The sequence below is a fragment of the Chlorocebus sabaeus genome, chromosome 27, assembly GCF_047675955.1.
Source record: "Chlorocebus sabaeus isolate Y175 chromosome 27, mChlSab1.0.hap1, whole genome shotgun sequence".
Lineage (NCBI taxonomy): Eukaryota > Metazoa > Chordata > Mammalia > Primates > Cercopithecidae > Chlorocebus > Chlorocebus sabaeus.
Window position 1 is genome coordinate 12349323 of NC_132930.1, and position 10051 is coordinate 12359373.

Consider the following 10051-nt stretch of genomic DNA (forward strand, 5'->3'; position numbering starts at 1 on the left):
CATGGCATGTCAGAGGTCTTCACAGCAGCCTCTCCCATCACAGCCTGGAGGTCTAGGAGAAAAAAGTGGTTTCCTGGGCTGGGCCCAGGGTCCTTGTGCTGTGTGTGGTCTAGAGACTTAGTTCCCTGCATCCCAGCCTCTCCAGCTGTGGCTGAAAGGGGCCAATGTAGAGCTCAGGTCACAGCTTCAGTGGGTGCCCCAAGCCTTGGCAGCTTCCATGTGGTGCTGAGCCTGGGAGTGCACAGAAGTCAAGAACTGGGGTTTGGGAACCTCCACCTAGATGTCAGAGGATGTATGGAAATGCCTGGATGTCTAGGAGAAGTTTGCTACCAGGGTGTGGGGGCGGGGGGGCTTTCATGGAGAACTTCTGCTAGAGCAGTACAGAAGGGAAATGTGGAGTTGGAGTCCCTACTGGGGCACCACCTAGTGGGGCTGTGAAAAGAGGGCCACCATTCTCCAGACCCCAGAATGGTAGATCCGCTGACGGGTTCTACTCTGTGCCTGGAAAAGCCACAGACACTCAACGCCAGCCTGTGAAGGTAGCAGGAGGGAGGCTGTACCCTGCAAAGCCACAGGGGCGGAGCTGCCCAAGACCATGGGAACCCACCTCTTGCATCAGGATGACCTGGATGTGAGACATGGAGTCAAAGGAGACCATTTTGGAGCTTTAAGATTTGACTGCCCTGATGGATTTCAGACTTGCATGGGGCCTGTAGCCCCTTTGTTTTGGCCAATTTCTCCCGTTTGGAATGGCTGTATTACTCAGTGACTGTACCCCCATTATATCTAGGAAGAAACTAACTTGCTTTTGATTTTACAGGCTCATAGATGGAAGGGACTTGCCTTGTCTTGGATAAGACTTTGGACAGTGGACTTTTGAGTTAATGATGAAATGAGTTGAGACTTTGGGGGACTGTTGGGAAGGCATGATTGGTTTTGAAATGTGAAGAGTTGAGATTTGGGAGGGGCCAGGGACAGAATGATATGGTTTGGCTCTGTGTCCCCACCCAAATCTCATCTTGTAGCTCCCATAATTCCCGTATATTGTGGGAGAGACCTGGTGGGAGATGGTTGAATCATGCGGGCAGGTTTTTCCTGTGCTGTTCTAGTGATAGTGAATGGGTCTCACGAGATCTGATCGTTTAAAACACAGGAGTTTCTCTGCATAAACACTCTTTTTGCCTGCTGCCATCCACATAAGATGTGACTTGCTCCTCCTGTCCTTCCGCCATGATTGCGAGGCTTCCCCAGCCATGTGGAACCATGAGTTCTCCATTAAACCTCTGTTGTTTGAAAATTGCCCAGTCTCAGATATGTCTTTATCAGCAGCGTGAAAACAGACTAATACACAATAGTACAAGGAGCAAAAGAAGGAGAAAGAAGTGAAGAAAGATGAGGAAGAGGAGGAAATAGAAAATATCAGAATATTTACATGTGGTAAGGACTACTGTTACTTTGTGAAACCTTTGTTTCAATTGTGTTTATGTGTGCTCATACTGGGTTACCATATAAACTAAGTTTCTTTCTATGAGTTGCAATAAAATAAATTTGAAAGCCAAGACTAATAAAAATTTAATAATCTAATCTCTTGTTAATCATTTAGTTTGACATCTTTGCTTACTGTTTTAGTTTTGTTTTTCTTTAAATTACCTGAGAGGGTAGGTATTTGTTGTATACCCATACCCATGGAATTCACACATGCGTGATGTGGATCTCCATGAATGCTCATAGAAGCTTTTTGGTGTTTCTCAGACCTATGATTCATCCAATTACCAAGTTGTATAGTTATCCTTTGATAAGTTAGATCATATTAAATAATAATCAGATGTATTTACATGGGTTATTTAGGGCGATAGTCTAAAATAGACAAGCACTGTCTCATAGAACTTTCTGTGGTGATGGAAACATTCTATATCTGCACATTCAATATGGTAACTTCAAGCCACATGCAGCTCTTTAGTACTTGAAATGTACCTAATGTGACAGAGGACCTATATTGTAAATTTAAATTTCAATTAGTTAAACTTTAAGTAGCTGTACATAAGCAGTGGCTACCATGTTGGATAGCATAACTCTAAATTCTAGAATTAGTATTTTGAAAAACAGATGGCTATATTTCTTGTTTTTCGGACTAGACAGTCAATCGGTCTGATATAATTATTTTATTCAGGCATCACTCACTGAAGAGTGAGAAGAGCTAACATTCCATTGGCTGGGCACAGCTTACTTTTCTTGGTCCAGCGTATTACTAGAGACAAATGACCCAGCTTCTAAATGTAGAATTTATAAGTTCTTATCCCCATTGATTTCTGGTTTTTCATATTGAAAATTGCTTGAAGCAAATTATGTGTTTGAACGATATGGATTAAAACTATAATTATTATTTGATAATTATAATAGTAACTATAATAACAATAATATGGATCTGTGTCCTCACCCAATCTCATGTTGAAATGTAATCCCAGGTGCTTGAGGTAGACTCTGTGGGAGGTGATTGGATCATGGGAGCAGAGTTCTCATGAATGGTTTAGCACCATCCCCTGTTGGTACTGTATAGTGAGTGAGTTCTCATGAGACCTGGTTGTTTGAAAGTATGTAGCACCTTCCCCCTTGTTCTCTTCCTCCTGCTCCCAGTCATGTGAAGTGCTGGCTCCTGCTTTGCCTTCAGCCATGATTGTTTCCTGAGGCCTCCCCGGAAGCAGAGGACGTGCTGCCAGGCTTTCTGTACAGACTGCAAAACTGTGAGTCAATTACGCCCCTTTATAAATTACCCTGTCTCAGGTATTTCTTTATGGAAGTGCAAGAAGAGACTAACACTAGAAATAATAAAAGTAATGAAAATAGTAGCAAGAATAGCAGACACTTAATAAGTGCTTACTATGTACCTAACACTGTGATAAGCCCTTTGTATACCTTATTCCACTTATTCTTCACCATAATCCTATGAGATAAGAGAGAGATTATCCTATATGAGGAAATTCTTGTTTGTAAAGTAAGTAACTTACAAGATCACTCAGGTAGTGACTGAATGAGCCAGAATATGAATTCCATTCTGTCTGGCTATAAGTCCCTTATGGTAACCACTATGGTGTTCCTACAGGGTGCAAATCAGTTAGTTTTTCCATCAATCCATTGTTTCCTTGATAAAAACATGTCCAAGATGAATTACTAGTGGCTGTGCTAGAACTGGGGCCTGGGTCTGTGATTCTGATGTGGGTACTCTCCACTGCCACACTCTTATTATAAATTTATCGTTAATGCTGTTTCGGCCACATTTGCGGAAGCATGTGCTGGTGGGCTTCATTGGAACCCAGGCAGTTTTTACTCTGGGGAGTCCTTCCTTCCTCCATAATATCAAAAATTCTATCTTCCTTTGTTGATATAAAGGCAAACATTCTGATCTTCTATATTAAACCCTTTTATTCTACCCCAAAGTTCAATTTTTTCTTTTGGTTTTGGAAGAAATTGAAACATTTTCATGGGCTCTGTGGTAGGCAGAATAATGCCCCCTCCACCAAAGATAACCACATCTTAATCCCCATGAACATGGTAACTTCTATGGTCAAAGGGACTTGGCAGATGTGATTCTATTAAGAATCTTGACCTGAGAAGGTTGTCTTGTATTATTCCAGTGGGCCCAGTAGAATCACAAGGGTCCTCAAGAAGAGTCAGAGAAGGAGATATGATGGCAGAAGCCAGAGTCAGAGTGTGGCCTGAGCAAGACTCCATTGACAATTGCTCACTTGAAGATGGAAAGAGCCAAGAGCCAAGGACTGCAGGCAGCACAGTGCCTGGCATCATCAATGGGTAAGGAAAGAAAGAAAGTAATCAGGGGAATTCTCTTCACATTTCCAAGGAAATGCAGGATTAAATGTGGCCATGAAAGAGACTTAAATTCAAAATTGAGTAGCCCCATGTATTGTCAGGGTTCTCTAGAGGAACAGAACTGATAGGATAGATGTATATATGAAGGGGAACTTATTAAGGAGAATTGACTCACACGATCACAAGGTAAAGTCCCAAGACAGGTCTTCTGCAAACTGAGGAGCAAGGAAGCCAGTGGTAGATCCGTTCAAGTCCCAAAACCTCAAAAGTAGGGAAGCTGATAGTGCAGCTTTCAGCCTGTGGCCAAAGGCCCAAGAGCCCCTGGCAAGCCACTGGTGTACACCCAATAGTCCAAAAGATGAAGAACTTGGAGTCTGATGTTCAAGGGCAGGAAGTATCCAGGGCATGAGAAAGATGAAGCCCAGAAGACTCAGAAAGTCTGCTTTTCCATCTTCTGCCTGCTTTATTCCAGCCACACTGGCAGCTGATTAGCTGGTGCCCACCCAGATTGAGCGTGGATCTGCCTCTCCCAGTCCACTGACTTTGGCAACACTCACAGATACACCCAGGAACAATACTTTGCATCCTTTAATCCAATCACATTGACATTCAATATTAACCATCACTCCCCATCGCTTTTTAGGACCCCATTCCCCTCCCTGCCCCAAATACCTAGTAACAAGAAATTTTCAGTTGAAACCATTTGCTTTCCCTAGGCTTCGGGATTCTGCTCTGCAGAAGCTACGTTTGGAAGAGGATGAGCAGCATCTGGAGAAGGTGCCCTGAACGAGAAGAGAAATGGGAACTCAGAGTAGAGAAAAACTGAAAAGGAGCAACAAAAATGAGCCTGGAAATACCAAGAAAGGGGGAAATTTTTATTTATTTATTTTATTTATTTACTTTGAGACGGAGTTTCACTTTTGTTGCCCAGGCTGGAGTGTAATGGCGCAATCTCCGCCTCCTGGGTTCAAGCAATTTTCCTGCCTCATCCTCCCAAGTAGCTGGGATTACAGGCATGCTCCACCGTGCCCAGCTAATTTTGTATTTTTAGTAGAGACAGCGTTTCTCCATGTTAGTCAGGTGGTCTCGAACTCCCGACCTCAGGTGATCCACCCACCTCGGCCTCCCAAAGTGCTGGGATTAGAGGCGTTAGCCAACGCACCAGACCAAAGTGGGGAATTTTTAAAAAGAGAGAAATTACAAAAGTGAAAAGAGACATTGACAGAAGAGAAGTTGGAAGTAAGTAAGCAATTTGCGATTTTGAAGGGACCCAGGAAGAAAGGCAGGCCAAGTAGAGAAACCAAAAGCAAAACCAACGGTGGGCCTAAAAGTAAACTCCCTTTCTCTTTGTAACTGACGTTGGGTGCAGAGCTGAACTCTACAGTCCAGAGGCCATCTAAGGCCATTAATCCAAGCCCTGCACTGCTGCCATGGCCAGTGGGAGTGACACGCATGGGACAATGGCAGAATGCAGCCTGAGAAATGAGAGGTTCCTGTCTCAGCAAGGGCTGCGTTTTCTCTGCTCTTTTTTCACAAAGCTGCTACTCACATCAAAGTGGCTCCCGGTGACCCATGATGCTCACAGCCTAAACTCAGAGCCCTCCCTCCCATCTCAGTCTCAGGCCTTTTTTGCAGTTGTTTCAACCGCTTATATTTAAGGACTAGGTCTTATGCCCAAATTTGTAGATAATTTCTATGTTTATTAGAGTGTGCATTATTTTCTGGTTTCATGCGTATAGCCAGTTGGCTCCAGTTGACATTTTCACCTCTTAATATCACATACGAAAGCACTTGAAAAAGAAAAAAAGGAGAAATTATTTTTTAAAATGTATATGCACACAAACATATATATGTAAACACTGAATATTAATATATTGAATATAAAGATATTAGTAGGCATACTTACATACACACATTCATACCTGTATACGCACATAAGGCTTCTGTATTCAAATTTCTAGGAAATAATAACAAAGCATTGGAGGGTGCTTTTTAATAAGTCCAGATTCCCTCTTTCATTTCCATTTTTATTTTTTTAAAGAGTACATCTCACAAAAGATGCATTTCTGAGCTCTCTAACTGATTAACTAGGACCGCTCTTAGGTGAACCCTTCTCTCAGTTTTTAATTTCAGTTGACTTTTGCATATATAGTCACTTTTTTTCTGCAGGCTTTATCCAAATAATTTTTTCAAAACAATTTTTCCCCATGCAGTTTTTCATTGTTCTAACCCCAAATTGTGTTTAGTACATTGATATGCTCAGGGGATAGGGTTTTTGGCTTACACGGTTCTCTCTTCCTAGGCTGACACTGGGTGGTCTCTCAGCCATGTCTGGTTTTTAGGTATCACCAACAGCTCTGTTTTATGTTTTTCACACAGTTTCCTTTTCCATCCTAGTTTAGGGATGGAGATATTCTTCCTTGCTCTTTCTTTTTTAGTGGCTTGTTATTTTTCATGGGGGAGGGCATTTAAACGCTGTCACCCAGGGTATCAAATCTGTGCATAGATGAGCAGACAAGATGGTGAGTGATGTGACTTCTTCAATCTTATTTTAAAAATTAATTTCTATTTTTCCCTGCCCTGAAGTTGGAAGGCAGAAGTATTGACATGCTTTAATCTTTACTTAGACAATTTATTTAACAAGTACTTACACTGTGCTTATCATGTATCAGGTACTAGTGCTCAGTGATTTCCAAATTTTGACTGAATCAACAGAGCAACCCTCTGAGGATGGTGCTAGAACTCTTCATATTTTGTAGATGAGGAAACGGTGGCATGGAGAGGTAAGTAACTAGCACAAAGCCACACATCTGGTAGGGGGAGCTGGGGGGTGGGGGCAAGGATTCAAATCTAGACAATCAGGTTCGTATCCAAGCTGTTAATCAATACATTAGAAAAAATAACAGGGCACTGATTTCCCACTTTAAGACTTCCTTAATGGGTCAATTCCATGTTGCCAGGACAGACACTGATTTTGTTTCTGTTCACATCAGATTCAGATTGCTTTTTTTTTTTTTTTAAAGTATTATCTTAGCAGTACTTCAACTCATAGGAAATGAGTCCTATTAACCTGCCCAGGTATTTTATTTGGATCTTTCCCTGCTTTAGGCAGTCAGATGGGCTGAGTTCATGGTTCTGGAAAGTCTGATGGCATCTGCACCTCTTTTCACCAAGTTATTCCCATCACCTCCCTCTGGTAGCATTTCAAGAGTTTTTTCGTCAACATGTAAGGGTTGATTTATGTTTTGAGAGCCACACCTTTTTCAACAAAACACACACAGATACCATACAGAAATAGAAAATGACCTTTACCCATGAAAAGAATTTTGATGAATTGCAGGAAGTAATATACTGTGCAAGGAAAATAGTCTTTTGATCTTTTTTTTTTTTTAATGTAAATCACTTCCCATGAAGAACACTCTGAGTCTAATGAGGTTCTTTAAGTGGAGAGTACAAAGACCACCAGAGTATTGGAGAAGAATCCACTGTGTTGGTGTCTGATCTACTCCTACTAATGGAATGTATATACTGGGGAGGGAGGAGGAAGTTGGGGGCTGTTAGAGGGAATGACCAAAAGCATTTGGAGTATTCCGTCAATATTTCTTGGTTATTGAACATAGGGGCTGGACTCTCTACAGCAATGTTTTCAAACTATGAACTGGGACTCATTAGTGGACTCTGAGACCATTGTTGAAAGAAATAGGAAAATTTAAAATACAGAGGTGAATAATAAACATCAGAGTGTATGACACAGCATAAGGATAGACAGTGTTTTGTGAAATTTTTCTAAAGACATATGTACACAGAATGTCCATACTAAGTTGCAATGTAAAATGTTCTTCTTAGTGTGTATCATGTTCAAAAAAAGCTTTAAAAACACTACTAAATAGAACCAACCACAGGCATTCTTTCTGCCTTCTGAGAACTTAAACTATAAGGCAAAAATGACAATTCTTAAGGTTTTTTAAATGTTAGGGAAATTTTATCCAGGTGATTTGGAGAGTAGGAGTGAGGAGGTTGTCTCAGGAGTGCCAGGAGGGGGCTATTGCAATAGGAACAAATGACTCTACACTTTTTGTTAAGGAAGGTGAATTTTTGAGATAAAGTCAAAAAATCCTAAAGGCAAAAGTCAGAGTCTGGTAGATATGAAGCAGTGGTGGTTCCAACTTCATGGGCTGGGAGGAGAGGCCCAGGCATTTTAAATGATCCATTCAAAGTATGCTTTTGCCCACTACAATTTGGGAACCACTGACACAGGGCTTTTTTTTTTTAACAGATTAATTCCTACCATGTGTGCAAATGTGAATGTCTTCTGTTTTATTCAGTAAAACATAGCATTGATCCTAATTATTATTATTATTATTCTTCTTCTTCTTCTTCTTCTTCTTCTTCTTCTTCTTCTTCTTCTTCTTCTTCTTCTTCTTCTTCTTCTTCTTCTTCTTCCTCTCCTTCTCCTCCTTCTTCTTCCTCTTATTCTTCTTTTTCTAATAAAGAGATAGAGTCTCACTAGGTTCAATTGATCCTCCTGCCTTGGCCTTCCAAAGTGCTGGGATTACAGGTGTGCACCACTGTGCTTGGCCACATTGATTACAATTGATGCTTTAAGATAAAGATTTATTTTACAGTTATCATGATAAAGCTCCAGTAAAAAGGACATAAGATTTTTATACTTCTCGAAAGGGAGGCTGATCCAGTGGAAGCCCTCCATCCACCTGAGTAAACAGAAACTCATAGAGGCTAAAAGAGTTGTCTAGGGTCACACATCTGAGGCAAGAAGGCAGCTGTCCCCACCTCTGTCCTGGGCCCTTTCTCCCATGGATCATCTCCCGTAACACACTGAGGCATGGAGCATTTGGTCTTGACGGCAGGAGGGACTGATAGAGTTGTACACAGGGACTTTGGTTCTCTATTTGTGAGTCTATTCCCAGCTCTTAGGGACATTTTTACTTCTCTTGTCAGATGGGACACAGCCACACTTTCTAGGGGACTCTAGCACAAGTTTCAAGAGGTAGCTAGCCAGGAAAGTACTGACTACCCCCAGGCCTGGGCTCCTGCCAGCTGTCTCCCACGCTCGTCTGACCCTATTACGGGTGCTGAATCCTTTGAAGCCAAACTGACTTTTTAAACGCTGACTTCCCGAAGTGAGGAATAATTATTTTCATATGTGAACCTGGAGAAATGTAGATAATGATGGCAATGAACAAATGCAGGTTAAAAAACAAAATTTTCTCACTGCCAAAAGAATTCTTTCAGGATTCTCTCATATTTTCCATGCATTCACATAGCAAAAGAACTTAAGGCAAGGCAAGTTAACTAAGCTAGAAGAAACAACGCTTAAGATTTGCTATAACACAACGTCGATCCCAAATCTGGTAATATGCAATACCTAAGAGTACTGAGCTTTCCTCTCAGGCCTCCTGGATCTACGTTATGACCTTATAAGTTAAAGACGTTGTGTGTGTGTGTGTGTGTGTGTGTGTGTGTGTATTATCTTTTACTGGGCTCAGAGATGTCTATTTAATGATTGTACCTACACAAATGATACAGATGTCTGTGCTTATCTGATTAATTTAGAATTGTCCAGCAATTCAAAACAAATGTTTCTCTAAGATCTGATTTGCCTCAACTGACTTTGGTCAAATAAACACAATCACTATCAGTTCTCCCTTGTATAATGTGACATATGGACAGAGCTAGAAGTTATCCTATCCACATATATCCGAACAGGATATTATCTGGAAAGTTATTTGTTGCTTCAGTTTAGATTTGCTCCACTTGGTTTTGTTCTGCTCACCCTATGGGGTACCGATAGTTGTAGATTGTAAGTAATAAGATTTATTTTTATATCGCTTTTCCCCGTAGTGAAGGACTCTAACTGAAATTCACTTTTCTTTTATCCTAATAACTTTGTATGTCGCTCCTTACTTTGCAACACACACACACACACACACACACACACGTACTAAGTTCAAGATACTTCAGTGAGTCTGTGGTTGAAACAGGTTTCAATTCCCAAGATTTAGTCATAGAGCTTTTCAGGCAACTTATTATAATATCTATAGTAGTTGCAAGAAATGCCTCAAGGATGAGACAGGTCACATAAAGGAGTAGAGAAAGCAGGAGGAGAAAGCAATGAATAGCGGGGCCACAGGGTCTGACAGCAAAGTTGTCCGATTGAACTCTCTGTGGTGATGGGCTTGGTCTAGACCTGTGCATCCAGTGTGGT

At 41.2% G+C, this 10051-nt stretch overlaps 1 long non-coding RNA gene across 1 annotated transcript; it reads left to right on the forward strand.

The window, feature by feature from the left end:
- Window positions 1-302: 302 nt before the first annotated feature.
- Window positions 303-5820, forward strand: LOC119627647 (uncharacterized). The gene is made up of 4 exons (XR_005243839.2): window positions 303-1437; window positions 2635-2741; window positions 3633-3807; window positions 4542-5820. It is a non-coding gene; the product is annotated as an uncharacterized lncRNA (long non-coding RNA).
- The last annotated feature ends 4231 nt before the right edge of the window (window positions 5821-10051 follow it).